Here is a 15,234-nt window from a genome sequence, read left to right as displayed (position 1 = left end):
GTGATAAAAGATCAATAGACATGTCATTACTTGTGTAACTCTAAGCAATGTTACATTATTCAATATTTTTTAATTGGATCTGAATTTTGATAAATCTACCATTAGATTATGTTATCTTTATATATTCTCCATGCTTACAAAATTTCAAGATGATAAAAAATCAATAGACATGTTATCAATTAATTGTTTAAATTTAAGTTTTTGAAATTTAAAATAATACATAAAAGATAAGTTTATGGATCAAATTGTATATAAAATTCAATTGGCATAAAAATTAATATGCATGTTAAAAACATATAGAATATGTAATCGATAATAAATTTGTCAAAATTCGCATCCAATTAAAACATAATGAATGATGTAATATTGCTTAAAGTTACATAAATTGTACCTTGAACCCAACTCTTTGAGAAATATCAATTGGTAACTTGGTCAATTAGTCATGCATACCCAAAAACTCCAATTAATTTAATCAATAACATTTTTTGTCATCAAATAAAGTACTTGAGTCTGAATTTTGTCTACATAAAAAAAAAAAAGGAAAAAAAATTCATTACTTGCTTTGCTAATGACATAAAATAATTATTATGGAGCGAGTACAATAAATTTAAATATTGTGGATAGGGTAAGTTATTGATAGATCATAGACTATTTCAAACATTTAGATTAAGTTCACTATCATTCACCATCACCAAGCAAGCCTTCCTTGGTTCTCATCTTATAAATTGTAGACTATTTCAAACATTTAGATTCAGTATCATTCACCAAGCAAGCCTTCCTTGGTTCTCATCTTATAAATTGTAGACTATTTCAAACATTTAGATTAGGTTCACTATTACTCACCAAGCAAGCCTTCCTTGGTTCTCATCTTATATATTGTTATTAAATTGAAAAAAAAAAATTTATATTAAGAATTTGTGTAATATTGATCAGGTGGAGTACTAGCATCTGGCTTTTCAACACCATCAACATCCCTCATCCAATAGTTCTGATTGAAAGAAGCCGCACCTTCCCTAACAGCATCCATAACCCAATCATGGCCTTGTGGGAAGTATATCCCTGTACGTGGATGTGGAATCCAGCATGATGAATCATCAATCTTGCCACCACTACTCACTGCTTGTCTTGATTTTTCTGGTCTATGTGCTCCTGCAAGCTTGCTGAAATGGCGCTCTACTCCCTTAGCTTCCCTACATGAACTAGCATGACCTCTAATCAGCATTAGGGTTTTCATATATGTCAAAGATGGTTAGCGAGAAATCACTATGATATACACAAACGCAAATGCAACAATTCCCATTGGCAAATAATGAAGCTAAAAAAGAAAGAAGGAACAGAACTGTTCCATCAGCAAATGAAAATAAAACCATGACTAGATGGGGACAAAGAAAGGAGCTATGGTATATAGTAGTTAAACTTTGATTCATGGATTAGTTAAACTAAATATATATAGATAATCAAAAGCTAGTAGTTTTTTTCATTAAGATTACCTAAGAAGAAGGATCTTTGCTTTTGACATCCCACCTCTAACCATGACTCTTTAGTCGCGACTAGCTAGACCGATGTTTAATTGGTAGAGAAGATTAGAAGAATACGTATATATAGTGATGCAAGATCTTGATGCCATGGATTGAAAGCCTTAGAGCACCTTAAAGGCACTATTATGGTCTATATTCTATATAGATGTCGTGTCAGAGTTTATTGCAGAATAAATTCTGTTGTACACCTAGTGAAGGTTTTGTGGAAAAAAATACATGTTTAAAAGGCAAAAAGTGAAGTTAAAAGGCCATTTTCATTTCGAAGACAAGGTTCTCCCAATCTGTGGCTTTAAAACAATGCTTTGAACATCAACGAGAGAATACTCTTTATATAATTGCTTAAAAGATAAGAGTTAATGATACCTTTTCATTTGTTTATATTATCTCTCGCTCTCGTCTCAGCACTAGAGCTTCCACCTTCCAGAATGGTATTGTTCTTTCTCTGAAGTGTGCTGATATACAGGACATGTTCCAGCTTTTAATACTATATCTATATATACGTGGCGGATGCCATATTTTCAGAGGTTTGGAGCATCAATCAATAATCACTCTTAACACTTTTTTAATATTTTTTTTTCCTTTTTTGGACCATCGACCTCTTTTCTTTTATTCTTAAAGAGTACTTCTGAGTTTTGACTCTTGAGTTACTGAGTTTGTAATTTAACTTAACATTACATTTTTTTAGCATTTTTATAATATCTATAGTTTAAACTCCTCTTTGTTCAAATTCTTCACTCCTCTTTCTTGTACCTATCAAATTCTCAGAAGGAGTAATTTATAATATATATTAGTCATTAACTCGTATGATGCACGGGAAAACTATTGACTATAAAAAAAAAAAAAAAATCCAACAATGAGTAAAGAATTTAAATTTATCTCATTATAGTCATAAGAGTAGTTTTAGGACCATAATTTTTTACAACTTTTTGCCACAATTTTGACGTGGCAGTGGTAGAATGTTGTTTATGCACTAAAAATTATTTATAATAAAATCTAAGAAATTTAGAAATAGAAAATTGGGTTAATAATATGCATATTATAGACATTTTGCTAGTTAGTATTTTAAAAAAAGAAGAAGAAATATTTAACTTCTATGCTTTTGTCAATCCTACTTAGTCATAGTAATAACAATATGGACAATTCAAAATATGAAACAATATTAAAATTATAACACCTAATTCCATTATCTTTTATGTTGAATCCAAACAAATAATCAATCAACCAAAAATCATAGCTTTAATTAAGAATACAAAAAATCACATGAACCCAAATATAAAGTATTTAAGGTAAAAAATTAAGATCAACCTACTGAAACGCAAATACCAAAAACCCTAAGACTTAAAACTTCCAAATTTATAAAATCCTCAAATTCTACTTCAAAACCAAATAAAACTCTTCAAATTCAACAAATTTATATATAACATACCAAATACAAATTTATCCCTGGGCTGAAAGACATAGGTTGTAGTTTTGATTTTTCTCCAAAAAAATAAAGATGCTTCATATGCCATGTACAATATAAAATAATTTGTAAAAATTTCAACCCAAAAACCAAACTCACAAAAACAATGTTAATATAAATATGGAGATTAACCCAAATACTCAAGAAAATCAATTCTAAACATAACAAAAGAATAAGATAGAAAGAAAAACTCAGGCACATACGAAAGCAAATAAAAAATTCAACATAAAAGATAAAACTTATTAATAACAATATAAACAAATATCCACATATTTTGAATTGAATTTCATTAATAATAACAATATAAACAAATTCGACATAAAATTCATTAATCAAAGAAGCTATTACCTTTCATCCCGATGGAAGGACCCTCTTTTCTAGTTGGAAGATAGTTTGAAGATTTGGAATGTCACTGTCATGTAGTTTAATGAAATTGTATGAAGATGGTACCTATACATCACATACATACATGCTTGGAAACTGTAGGTTTACTCATGGGAGCCGTTAATTTGTCATGATGCAGTTGATATGGGATGGTCAACACTTGGTGACCAATGCATTAATGACAAAAAACTCCTGGCTTGCTCATACTATCGCAATTTTGTTGGAGTTTGGTAGCAGATGTATCGGTGCTTTCTAATTAGGACCAAACGGCCCCTTAAGCTTCACAACTCCACATTGTTATATATAAGCACAGTTCATAAATCAAATAGAAGACTAGTTCGATGAGGGAGATCTAACTCACATTGCAAACAACCATAAAGCTATGGCATGTGTTTCTTTTCCTATTAAATATTATTTATCAACGAATAGCTCCTAATTTTAGTGGGCCCAAAAGTGTGTAAAAGCTTGAAAATTAAAAGCAAGAAATTCCAAAAGCATGAGTTTAGCCGTTAGAGAGACATGTTCTAGAATCTTCTTTCCTACTGGACCCCTTTACTGTAGTGTGAGCAGCACTTGGTTAACACTGCATACTGGACTCCCTAAACCTTTAAACAAAAGACCCAAAAAATTGAAGCCACAAATTAGAAACACATACCCACGGTGGTCGACTTGGCTTGGTAGTAGGCTGAGGGGCTGTAGTGGCACTGTTCAGTTTGGAGTTTGGACTGAGGGTTTGTTTTCTCCATCTAGTTTATATAGTCGAGTTGTTGAAGGGTACTTAGGGTTTGTTTTCTTTGTCTGGTTTATATATATATATATATATATATATATATATATATATATATATATATATATATATATATGATAATGATGAGTTTGAGTTTAAGTTTGACTTATTAGAGAAATATAGTTTCACTCCTTGTTAAGTTTGGACTAAATAAAAATAATTTTATTTTTAAAAAATGATCATGATTTATTTTTTAAATATTGTGCTGACGTGGAAAATTGTGAGGACCTCAGAGACTTAGGTTTTATACATACATACATACATAGATACATACATACATATATATATATATATATATATATATATATATATATATATATATATATATATATATTAGTGTGTAGTAACGTTTAAGTTCAGCTTAGCTTAGGCCTATGAGCTTTTAAGGGATAAACTCATGATTGGCCCAATTACACTCCTTTTTAATGGGATGAAGTGGGTTTGATCTGTTCATGGAAACGGTTTACGAGTATTCAATGGTTAGCGCTGTATTGGAGACCTAAGACAAATTTTACCTTCTCTCCAAGTGAGTTTGTAAAGGAGAGAAAGAGCTGATGATTATTAATTTATCAAATAAAAAAAATCAATAATCACCAAAAATTCTATAATTACCAGTGTAGCAAGTTATTATTAATAGGTAAAAAAGTAATATCAATGATAAGTTCAAATAAAAATTAACAAAAACTTGTCAACCTAACTGTTGCGGCAGGTGTTGGGCAGTGCCTATAACATTAACTTTAAAAAAAAAAAAAAACCATGATTGGTTTAGCCCAATTTAAACTTTTTTTTTAATTATGAAAAAAATTACACTATTATTGGTGGTCTAGCAACGGGTTTGATTGATCATTTAGGAAAAAGTACTTTGTAGAAGGAAAATAAAAGAAAAAATGAATTAAAAAAAATGTGAAATGGTAAATTTTCTCTTCAATTTTAACTTTTTGTTAATATACAATAACATAATTCATAGGAATCTCATATTTCCTTATTTACAAGTTGTTGATGCCTAAAGACCCACATAAAAGTCCGATTCTTTGATGCCTATTGATAAGGGGAATTTTTAATTGCCAAAATAAAAAGAAGCTGTAGATCTCCAAGAACCCATCAGCTCCATTATTCATGCTAACGACTTCACATAGGATGAAGTTGTTAGTCTATAAGCTGACAGGTTCATCCCACAACCTGACAGCATCTACACTTGGACGGGTTGAGAAGCTGACGAGGAGAAATTTGACGAGGAGAAAGCTGAAGGCAGGAAAGGAAATGCTGAAGGGTCTAGCATGGCTATTCTGGGCCCCCAAGAATATGTATATAAGGAAAAATCTTATGCCTCACGGTTAACCCTAATCAAGGGAATCCCTACAAGAAAAGTATCCCGCGACATACACGTATTAATGAAGATCTTCCCTACAAGGAAAGACCCTCTCCACCATGAAACGGATGTCAACTCTACTCTACTATAAAAACCCCAAAACCCTCGCAATCCAAGGTACGCATAATTCACCTCAGCTCTGGCACTCTAGAGTGGTGAAATACTGATACAATAACCAATAGGTTATGCTCCTTTGTTGTGTCATTCCTGACTTTAATATTTGACGAAACTACATTATTGATCCCTAAAGTTTGTTTGTTGAGCGCTTTTAGTCCCTGAAGTTTCAATGGAGCGCTATTAGTCCCTAAAGTTTTAAAACTAAACACAATTGCTCACTTCACTAACTTCTGCTAGTTTCTTTGCTTACTTTTTTAACAAAAAAATGAGTAGGCATATTTTTAATGATGTGGCAACCCTGTCATATCAGCTACAATGTCTAAAAGTAAAATCGTTACAATGTAACTTAAGTGGCCGAATCAAAATTTGACACTTCATTTAAAAATACAACCCAGAACCAAGTCACCAAAATTCTAACGGAACCTTAAAATCTCTTTTCCTCTCTGGTACTCCTTTCTCTCTTTGTAAATTTTAGCCAAACATGAAACATCAGATAGATACGGTGAGACAAGGAGGACTCAAGACAACAGCCACTTGAATTGGATCAAAGTCTCCAAAGACCTTCAGATCTTCAAAGAGAGGCAGCAAACTTGAAGTCTTATAAGATCCTAAACTAAACCATTCACGAAGCCCAATTTTTAGTGTATAAATCTCAGGAAAGCAACGCTCAAAGAATTTACCTAGATTGTCATAGTTTTCTTGTTCAACTCAAGTTGACTTTTTGCGCAGATATTAGGCCAATGATCAAGTCAAATACCAAGACAAATTCTATAATATTAAAAAAAAAAAGAAATAGATGGACAAAATGAAAGGGTCCAATTGGGTTACTGAGAAATTTAACTTTAAATGTTCACAGCAAGAGATCTGCTCCAGGTATTGCATATATGTAGGACTATGTAGGTTGTGCATTGATGTACGGAACTCTTGCTTACAGATCTCCTTCACTTTCGGATCTACTTGTCTTGCTGTCTCTAGAGATTTTTTACATGGACTTCATCGAAGTTGCAGAGAGAGAGAATTAGAGGTAACAAAGAGAGAGGAGTAAACGCAGAGAAGAGATTTTTGAGATTTTTTAAAATAAAAAATGTTGCCATGTCATTAAAAGTATGCCTACTCATTTTTCCATTAGACACATAAGCACAAAACTAACAGTAGTTAATGGAGAGCAATTGTGTTTAGTTTTGAAACTTTAGGGACTAATAGTGCTCAGTTGAAACTTTAGGAACTAAATGCGCTCAGCAGGTAAACTTCAGGAACTAATAATGTAGTTTTGCCTTAATATTTTATTTATTTACAATTTAGATTATATTTTTCCAATTTATTATATTACCCCCTCTCAACCTATTATTATTTGATAATTTTATTAGAGGTTGAAGATTTATGCTTTTTACATATGAATATACACTTTATTAATTTATGTTGTAAATGATTTTATTTTAGAAAATTTTTTTTTATTTGAAAGATTACTAAACACAATTTTTTTTACACTTGTTTATACTTTATTATTTTCTATCAACCTTATATAAATGGTGAAAATTCATTTAAAACTTGCTTAATTTTTTAGACATATTTTTAGTAAAAATTTGTTAATGTTTTCCATTTTAATACCTTTATTTGTATTTTATTATTATTAAATTAATTATGACATCATTACAGTTCGATCTCTGTTGAATCTCGATCCAACCTTAAAAATCTTGAACCTCTCCCTTTTTTGGTTCATTAAACAGTCCAGGTCTGAAAACCATGCTAAGAAATTCTACTAATATAAAAGCTACCCTTACACTAAACCTTTAAAAATGTTAAAGAACTTGGATTAACACTACTCCTAACGGTGCATTCACTTCTCCCATTTCCCATCATTTTCTCATCCTCATTTCTCTCTTGACTTCTCACCCATAACACACACATGGTAGTTACCACTATTTCAAAAACATTTTATATATATATATATATATATATATATATATATATATATATATATATATATATATATATAAAGTGTAAAACAAGTGAGATTCAAGTATCAGTTTTTCTATTTTCTCTACTTATTTGGTTTTCTAGTTTGTCTATTTAACTCTCTTGGATTTGATTTTCATTTTATTTATCATCTATTGAATTCAATTTAAATTGTTAGTTTCCCTTTGATCTCGATTACGCTCGGTGTAAAAAAAGTTTTTCTTTTTCTTTTCTTTTATAGATGGAAATGGAAAACCTTTCAAGCAACCCAAGTTTGATAATAAATAGTACACTGAGCGAAAGAGGTAAGTTTTCAATTAATTGAAATTTACGTGAATTTGTGTTTTCAACGTTTGTAGCATAATGGATTGGTAATGTAAGGACACGTTTTGTTTGGAAAGCTCAACAGGTGAAAAGGACTTAGGCCCAAAAAGCCCAAAACAATGAATTTATAGAAAGTGGGCTAGAAACTGAACTTCAATCAGCAATCACATTAGGCTAAATGATACTTGAAAGAAAGAATATGCAGTTCAATGCAAAGAAAATCCTCCTCGGCAAAGTCCGAGGATGGTTGTTCTTATATATTTCTCTTAAATTTAAGTAGAATTACAGTTCTTGAGTGTACAATCATCCCTCCCTTTTTAGATTATCCGATCCCCCCCTTGTAATGGGGATTTCCTTCTTTATATTCACCTTCATCACTTCATCTCAATCCTTCACATGTAGATTAGATTGCTGACTTTGATACTTTTCCCATCAGCATCTTCTTGAAGTCTTCATGGGTAGCTGTAAGGCTGGAGGTTACTTTTCAGGTATCACCTCCACATTAATGTGGCCAGAGAGTTAGTTACAGAGAATTTAATGTGGTGGTAGCAGCTTTCCTCCTAGATATTTCCCAGCTTTCCTTTGTCTTATTCCCTTCTGATGCTTATCCTTACCAACATGATCTTCTGGTGCCTTGTCCTTGATGAAGGGTCGGATCACCGACCCTTACTCTGCTTAACCGAGGAGATGTTTCTCCTCGGACTTCATTCTCACTCCTTTACGACCAGACTTCTTCCATAGCTTACCAATTTGTACGTCCTCATTGATGTCCACCTGTCCACGGACAACTTAACGTCCTCGGACATGGCCCATGGCTCAATATTTCTTTCTGGGCCCCTTATCCCTACAATAGCCCTTCAATATTTCACTCTTTTGCTCTTAGAAAAAAAGGGGATTTCGATATTTCAACAATTATTCAGCTCTACCCTTACGTCATCTCGTTCTGTTTAGGTGTCTTTTCAACTACCTAAAAGCACGCTCCTGATGCTTTGGCATCCAAGGCGCATCCACATTTATTTCTTACAGTGCCATGTTCCCCATGTTCTATGGTGTGATGGGAATCCTACGGTGGGAAATTTTTATGGGAATTTGGGCGGGAACTGTTGCGCTTACCTTTCCCAATCATATATAAATTGTTTGAAGCTTTCAATCATTTTACTTTTCCTATCTTCAACTCTTAAGAACTAGTTCGATGAGCTCTTCTTCTTTTTCGAAAGTTACCCTTAGCCTTTCTTTCTTTAAATTTAGAACCTTTTTCTGCTCGGCCTTTCTAATTTCACCTCATCTTCCCAATACCTTGAACCTTCTTTCAAATGGGTAGATTTTCTCATCTAGTAAACACCCCTAAAGGTATAAAGAGCTTTAAGGCTTGCTATCGTATCCCTCCTAGGGTTTCCATTAGGCATTGCTGCTAAGGGGATTGGCACACGTTGAGGCAAGAAGGAGAAGTGGTAATCCCTATGATTGCCTTCATAGAGGAAGGGATGAGAATCCCCATGGGTAGAATGACTAGGGACTACCTCATTGCCCATAGGCTTTCCCCTACCCAGTGCTCCCTTAACATGTTTAGGATTCTAGGTAGTGTAGATGCCCTCAATGAAAGGATGAATGTAAACCTTACCCACCACAATATTAACTGGGTTTACAATCGTCACAAACTAATAGGCCAAGGGTACTACTTAAAGACTAGAGTTCCCGTGGTCAGACTCATACGTGTCTCCTTGAGTCCAATAAAGGTATGAACAAAGATTTCTTAATTGTTCCAGAAGAGTGGCATGATGGACTTCATTGCTCAACACGAGATGGGACGTCAAGTGGGGTGTTTAGATCTGGGGTTATTACCTTAACAATATTCCCTCTCTTACTAACATTTTCTGCGTTCACCTCTTCTATTTTTGCTTGTAAACTTATTCTTATTTTACTCCTACCGTTTGCTAACTATGTTTTTATTTTTGGCAAATTTGCAGAAAAGTACTCTGCAATTTCGAACTTGAACCTTGTCAACGAGCCCGACTTGACAAAAATACTTCGATCCAAGATCTTCGTCCACACTAACGGACAGCTAAGAGTGGCTCACCTGATCCTAGGCTATGACCCCATCTCATCCAGCTTCCAGGTGCCTAAGTACATAATAAAAGCGAAAGACCCCCGATTACACCAAATTAACATTGCAGTATCGGGCTTCATTGGTGACCCTGCTCCAGAAAGGGTACTACAAGTGGAATTGCTAATGAGAATGCAAAATGTCATATTTTTCTCCCTTAATGTTTAGTCTTCTACCCTTATTTGGTGCCTAAATGTACTCATTATTCTTATATTTTGATTTAGGATGCAAATGGAGGCGTTAAGTGCAAAACGAAGCTAATTAGGCGATTTTGGACAGTTTTGACAACACTTTGTAATCTAGGCGTAACTCTCTTATCTGAGCTCCAATTGAGATGATTCAAGATACTATGGAAAGCCAAGAAAAATCTCTACAACTTTCATGTTTTGAGTTTTGAGAGGTACTGGCTGCATCAAGGTTGAAATTGGGCTTGAAGTTGCTGCACCTGCACTGCTGACGTTCTTAAACATTCCTTAGCTTGCATTTCTAATATGCGGATCTGATGCAGTTTATTTTCAGAATTTTCCAGATCTGATGCACAAAAATTTCAGCCGAAAACACCACTTTCCTAGTTATATTAGGACTTTATTTTATTTTTAATATTTTCCTTAGTTAGTCATATTTGGATATTATTATTTAGAATATTTTTGGGAGATTTTGTAGGCTTGTGAAAGGGGGAATTAACCTGTAAAAGGGGGAGGAAAAAATCAGACTTCACACATGCCTCTCTCTCCCCTCTTCTCTGACTTCTCCTTTGAGTTTCTATCATGGCCCTGCGGGGCTAAAACTTTTATACTTGGTCGAAGGAAACGGAAGCCTCAAAATCAATAAAACTGTGAGATATGATTTGTTTTTATTGTTCAATTTTTGCTTTGAATATCAGATGTTCTTTTGTGCCTATTTTCATGATTGTCTCATTTAATTTCTAGGAGGCCTACTAGTTTATTATTCGTTGCAATCTGCTGCTCGGATTAGATATCAAATCCGTAATTGTTTGATCTCTCTAATTTGTGAAACAACCAAGATTTAATGATTTGCTGCATCAGATTAGATCTTAAGAAAAACGCTTGACTAAATTAAGTACAACCGCTTGTGCTTGTGTTGTTTAGCTTCATTGATCTCTCTAATTCTTAAGGCTGCTACTAGATTAAACCTTTAGTGCTTGTCTTGGGTTGTTTAATAGTTAGGGTTAATTAGATTGCTTGTTTTCTAATTAACTGTGACTAAGGACAAATAGGAAAATAGTTCCAATAGTGAATATTCAAAGTATGAATTGATATATACTTGCATCGATGATTAGTTGTAAAATTCCGATGATGGATGTTGACTTAGACCAAGGTTTTTTCTTTCTATAGTAAAGAGAAGTTTCAGATCTAGTACAAAACCTTGTCCCTAGACTCTACAATCCCCGTAGATAAACTCACAGCAGAAACCTTCTACCGCTTCAGAACCTCTGAACTCTTCAATATATGAACGCCAGCCTTTAATGCACGAATCCCAGTACGTAACTAACCAATTGCGCGGATCCCAGTACGCGACTTCAATCACCAACTAGAGAAGAAGATGTTGGTTGCAAAGTTCTTCACTTCATCAACAATGAAGATCAAGAAGCACTTGGTTACAAAACCCTAAGGCGCAAAGACGCAGTAGCTTCTTTTTGAGAGAATAAGGTTTCGGTCACCTTTTTCATATGTTCTCCTTGTATTCTCTTATGTGACGGCCTCTAAAATAAGCCTTATATATGTGTAGGGTTGTGAGAAAAGAAACCCTACACAAATACAAAAGCCTGACCCAAAAATTAGATCTAAAAATTCTGATTTCCGTAACCTCGATAGATAGCCTCGATAGATAGCAACTGTCGAGCCTTATTAAACCTCGATAGATAGCTATCTATCGAGCAGTTGTCTAGCAGGTGTCCAGCTTTAGTAAACACATTTTCTTCACTTGTTTCTTGGTCCAATCTTCATGGCTTTAATACTAGATTTGAACAACATGTTCTTTGAAGTATTAAACACATCTTAGATCAATCCAAATATAAGTAAAGTGCGTTTTGTCAAAGGATTAGCCAACCACATAAAATATGTCCTTAACATGATTGAATTTGATACTTTAATTTGAATTGTTCCTTAGTTGTTTTTCTTAAAATTGTTTTCATTATACTCAAATCCTCCCCTCCTTGTTCATGTAGAATAAAACTAGGCTAGATACTCTCCGTGGGAACAATCCTTACTCGCACTACTACATATATTTTTAGGACTATAGGTTTTATTTTTGGTTGCCTGCGATAGCACGCCAATTGCCCTTCCAACGTACCGCCGAGGAGGAAGCTACTCCTTCCCAACTAGATCTCAAGGAAGAAGTAAAAATAGTTGAAGTTTCAGACTCCAAGGATGACTTTGAAGTCTTCAATCAGCCTCAATCTCTAGAAGCCCCAGTTGGTGACTTTAGCCATCTTCCTCCAGCCCAAGTGAGCAGCATCCAAGAAACTCCCAGTGTTCCTGATGCAATGGTGCTCCAACGCAAACCCAAGACCAGCCCTTTTTTAACTCATGGAGTCCACCACAGGGGGCACTATGCATGAGGTGGTCGCCCAAACTAAACCCCACACTCCTCCCCCCTCTCAAGCTCCTTAGCTTGACCCCGTCAACAAGAAGAGGAAGAGGGATCAAAAAGGAAAAAAAAAGTGGAAGAGGGCAGAGGCATCCCTTCCAAAGAAATCGAGCCCCAGAGAGGAACCAAAGCAACTAGGATAGCCTAGACGAGGTCCTCTAGCGAAAGGTCAATTGTGGAGTGAAAGCGTGGACAACGTACCAAAGTTCAAGCCTGGAATCCCCCTTTGGTGCTGAATGGGTCTCCTCTCCCTTCAGATGCCTCTATAAGGGATTTCCAGCAAGGAAAGGCTTAATATGCTGTGGAACAAGCCCTATTGCTACCTGGTGACATGGCTGATCTAAGGACCATGAGGAAACACGAAGTGTTTCTAAGCCTGAAGAGAGACCTTGCACTAGTAAGTTTTCCTTTTTTTTTTTTTTGGCGTAAATGCACTTTTAGTCCCTACATTTTGACTTTTTTCCATTTTAGTCCCTACATTTTATTTTTACCACTTTTAGTCCCTAAACCAATTAACGCGAGACATTTAAGTCCTTGAAGCACCATTTCGTCACCAAACTAACGGAGAAACTTACGGATCAATAAAATAATAATAAAATTTCTAACCTTCTTATTTTTTAAAAAAATAAAAGAAAAGAATTAAATTAATTTTGTTTCTCTTTTTTGGTGAAGAACATGAAGAATCTAGAACATGTGTTCTTCCTCGTTAATCATGTTCTTCATTTTCTTCCTAGCAAACCTTGCCCAGAAATTTAAAAAATCAATATTTTTTTTCTCTTTTCTTGTATTTCCTTAGCAACGAAACCCATAAAATCAGTCAGATTTACAAACACAAAGACATGCCCACAGATTTACAAAACACAAAGACATTCAACAATTACTCTGTCATTCTTTCACATTCCCATTACAAACACAAAGACCTGATTTAAAATACCTTCAACAAACCCAAAGTCCTTACACGCCTTAATCCAAATTTACAGACTCAAGCAAACCCAAATGGCAAAACATAATAATAAGTCTGGTGGACGACATTTTTACACCATCCAAGATATTTTTTATCGATATGAAAATTTCAAATTTTTTAAAAATATCTCAAACGCATAGAGAGAGAGAGAGAGAGAGAGAGAGAGAGAGAGAGAGACTGAGAAACTCTGTGAGCGAGTGTGAGTGAGAGATGGAGAGAAACACACTAGTGAGAAAGCCTCAAACATCCACCGCCGATCTGCTTACCTGGTCGGAAGTCCCTTCATCAGAATCTTCGGCCACTGTATCCGGTGCTCGCTCTCACCAAGTACCAACTTTTTCTCTCTCTCAAGTGAAAAATGTATTGTTGGGTTTGTTTACATTTACTCATTGTGTGTGTGTGTCTCTGTGTTTGCATTCTCAGTCGTCTGATAAGATCACCAGGTACCAGCCGATCACAACATCTCTCTAACCCAGATCAAGCCGATCTCAGCCTCTTTCTATCTCAAACCCATCGCACCCAATCTCAGCCTCTTTCTATCTCAAACCCATCGCACCCAATCTCAGCCTCTTTGATTATGGTTTGGTTTAGGAGTGGATAAGTTGGGTGCTTTACTATGGTTTGGTTTAGGAGTGGATAAGTTGGGTGCTTTACTAGGTTTCTATTCTTTGGATGGTTTGGTTTGGGAGTGGTTTCGTTAGGATTTGGGTTTAGGGTTTGTTTTTTGCTAGAGATTGATTATAGGGAAGAACACAAAGAACATGAATATGTTCTTTTGAAAAAAATAATGAAAAGAAAATATGTTCTTCTATAAAATTTTTGTTTGAAGAAAATAATTTTTTTTTTGAAAGAAAATAATGAATACGCCTTTTTTTTTTTACTTAGTATTCCAATTACTTTCTCTCATTATCTCATTGTTATTGTCGTTTGTGTTTTTTTTTTTTAAAGGCTGTTCAAGCTGCGCATATGGCCGAGGAATTGGTGACCAATTCCTACAGGAAAATGAAGGATGAAGAGGCAAAGCACATAGCAGCAGTGAAGGCCTTCACCCTGGCTGAAAAGAGGATCTAGGATTTGAATACAAAGCTGACAGAGGTTGACAGGGAGAAGAAGAGCGCTGAAGTTGCTCTACAAGGGGCCGAGAGGTAGGCGGAGAGTCAACGTAAACAACTCCGTCGAACCGAGGATGAGCTAGCTGTATCCAAGGAACATATAAGGGTCTTAAAAAAGAAACTGGTAGAGGCAAAGAAAGCGGCAGAGAAGGCTGAGTAAGAAAAATATGATATCGGGGTGGTCGAGACGAAAGAGGTTCTTAGGGCTGAAGTTCTTGGGGTTTGTAGAACCTACTGCCTCCAAGTATGCAATGAGATCCTTAACCAAGCTAGAGTGGAGGCCTCATCCGCCCTAAGGAGAGCAGATAATGTCTATTACCCTCCAACCATCCGAGCATCAGGCCCTTTAGTCTCTCAAGCTGACACTGCCCCTAAAGATCTAGACCTTAGCTTAGATATACCTGCCAAGGATCTTCCTTCTCCCAACAATCCCCCCAAAAGGGCAGAACAAGGTGATGCAGATGAAAAGGTGAAGGAGATAGCCAAAGAGGTAGCCCCTACAACCAC

The 15,234-nt window shown here is 35.0% G+C and overlaps 1 long non-coding RNA gene across 1 annotated transcript; it reads right to left on the bottom strand.

Annotated features, from left to right (window-relative positions):
• Positions 1-757: 757 nt before the first annotated feature.
• On the bottom strand, positions 758-1,807 carry LOC142605384 (uncharacterized). The gene is made up of 2 exons (XR_012839028.1): positions 1,491-1,807; positions 758-1,190 (listed from the first exon to the last, which is right to left on the bottom strand). It is a non-coding gene; the product is annotated as an uncharacterized LOC142605384 (long non-coding RNA).
• Between the last annotated feature and the right edge of the window lie 13,427 nt (positions 1,808-15,234).

The sequence above is a fragment of the Castanea sativa genome, chromosome 7 (genome assembly GCF_040712315.1).
Source record: "Castanea sativa cultivar Marrone di Chiusa Pesio chromosome 7, ASM4071231v1".
Lineage (NCBI taxonomy): Eukaryota > Viridiplantae > Streptophyta > Magnoliopsida > Fagales > Fagaceae > Castanea > Castanea sativa.
This window is presented reverse-complemented; position numbering and strand designations above follow the sequence as displayed.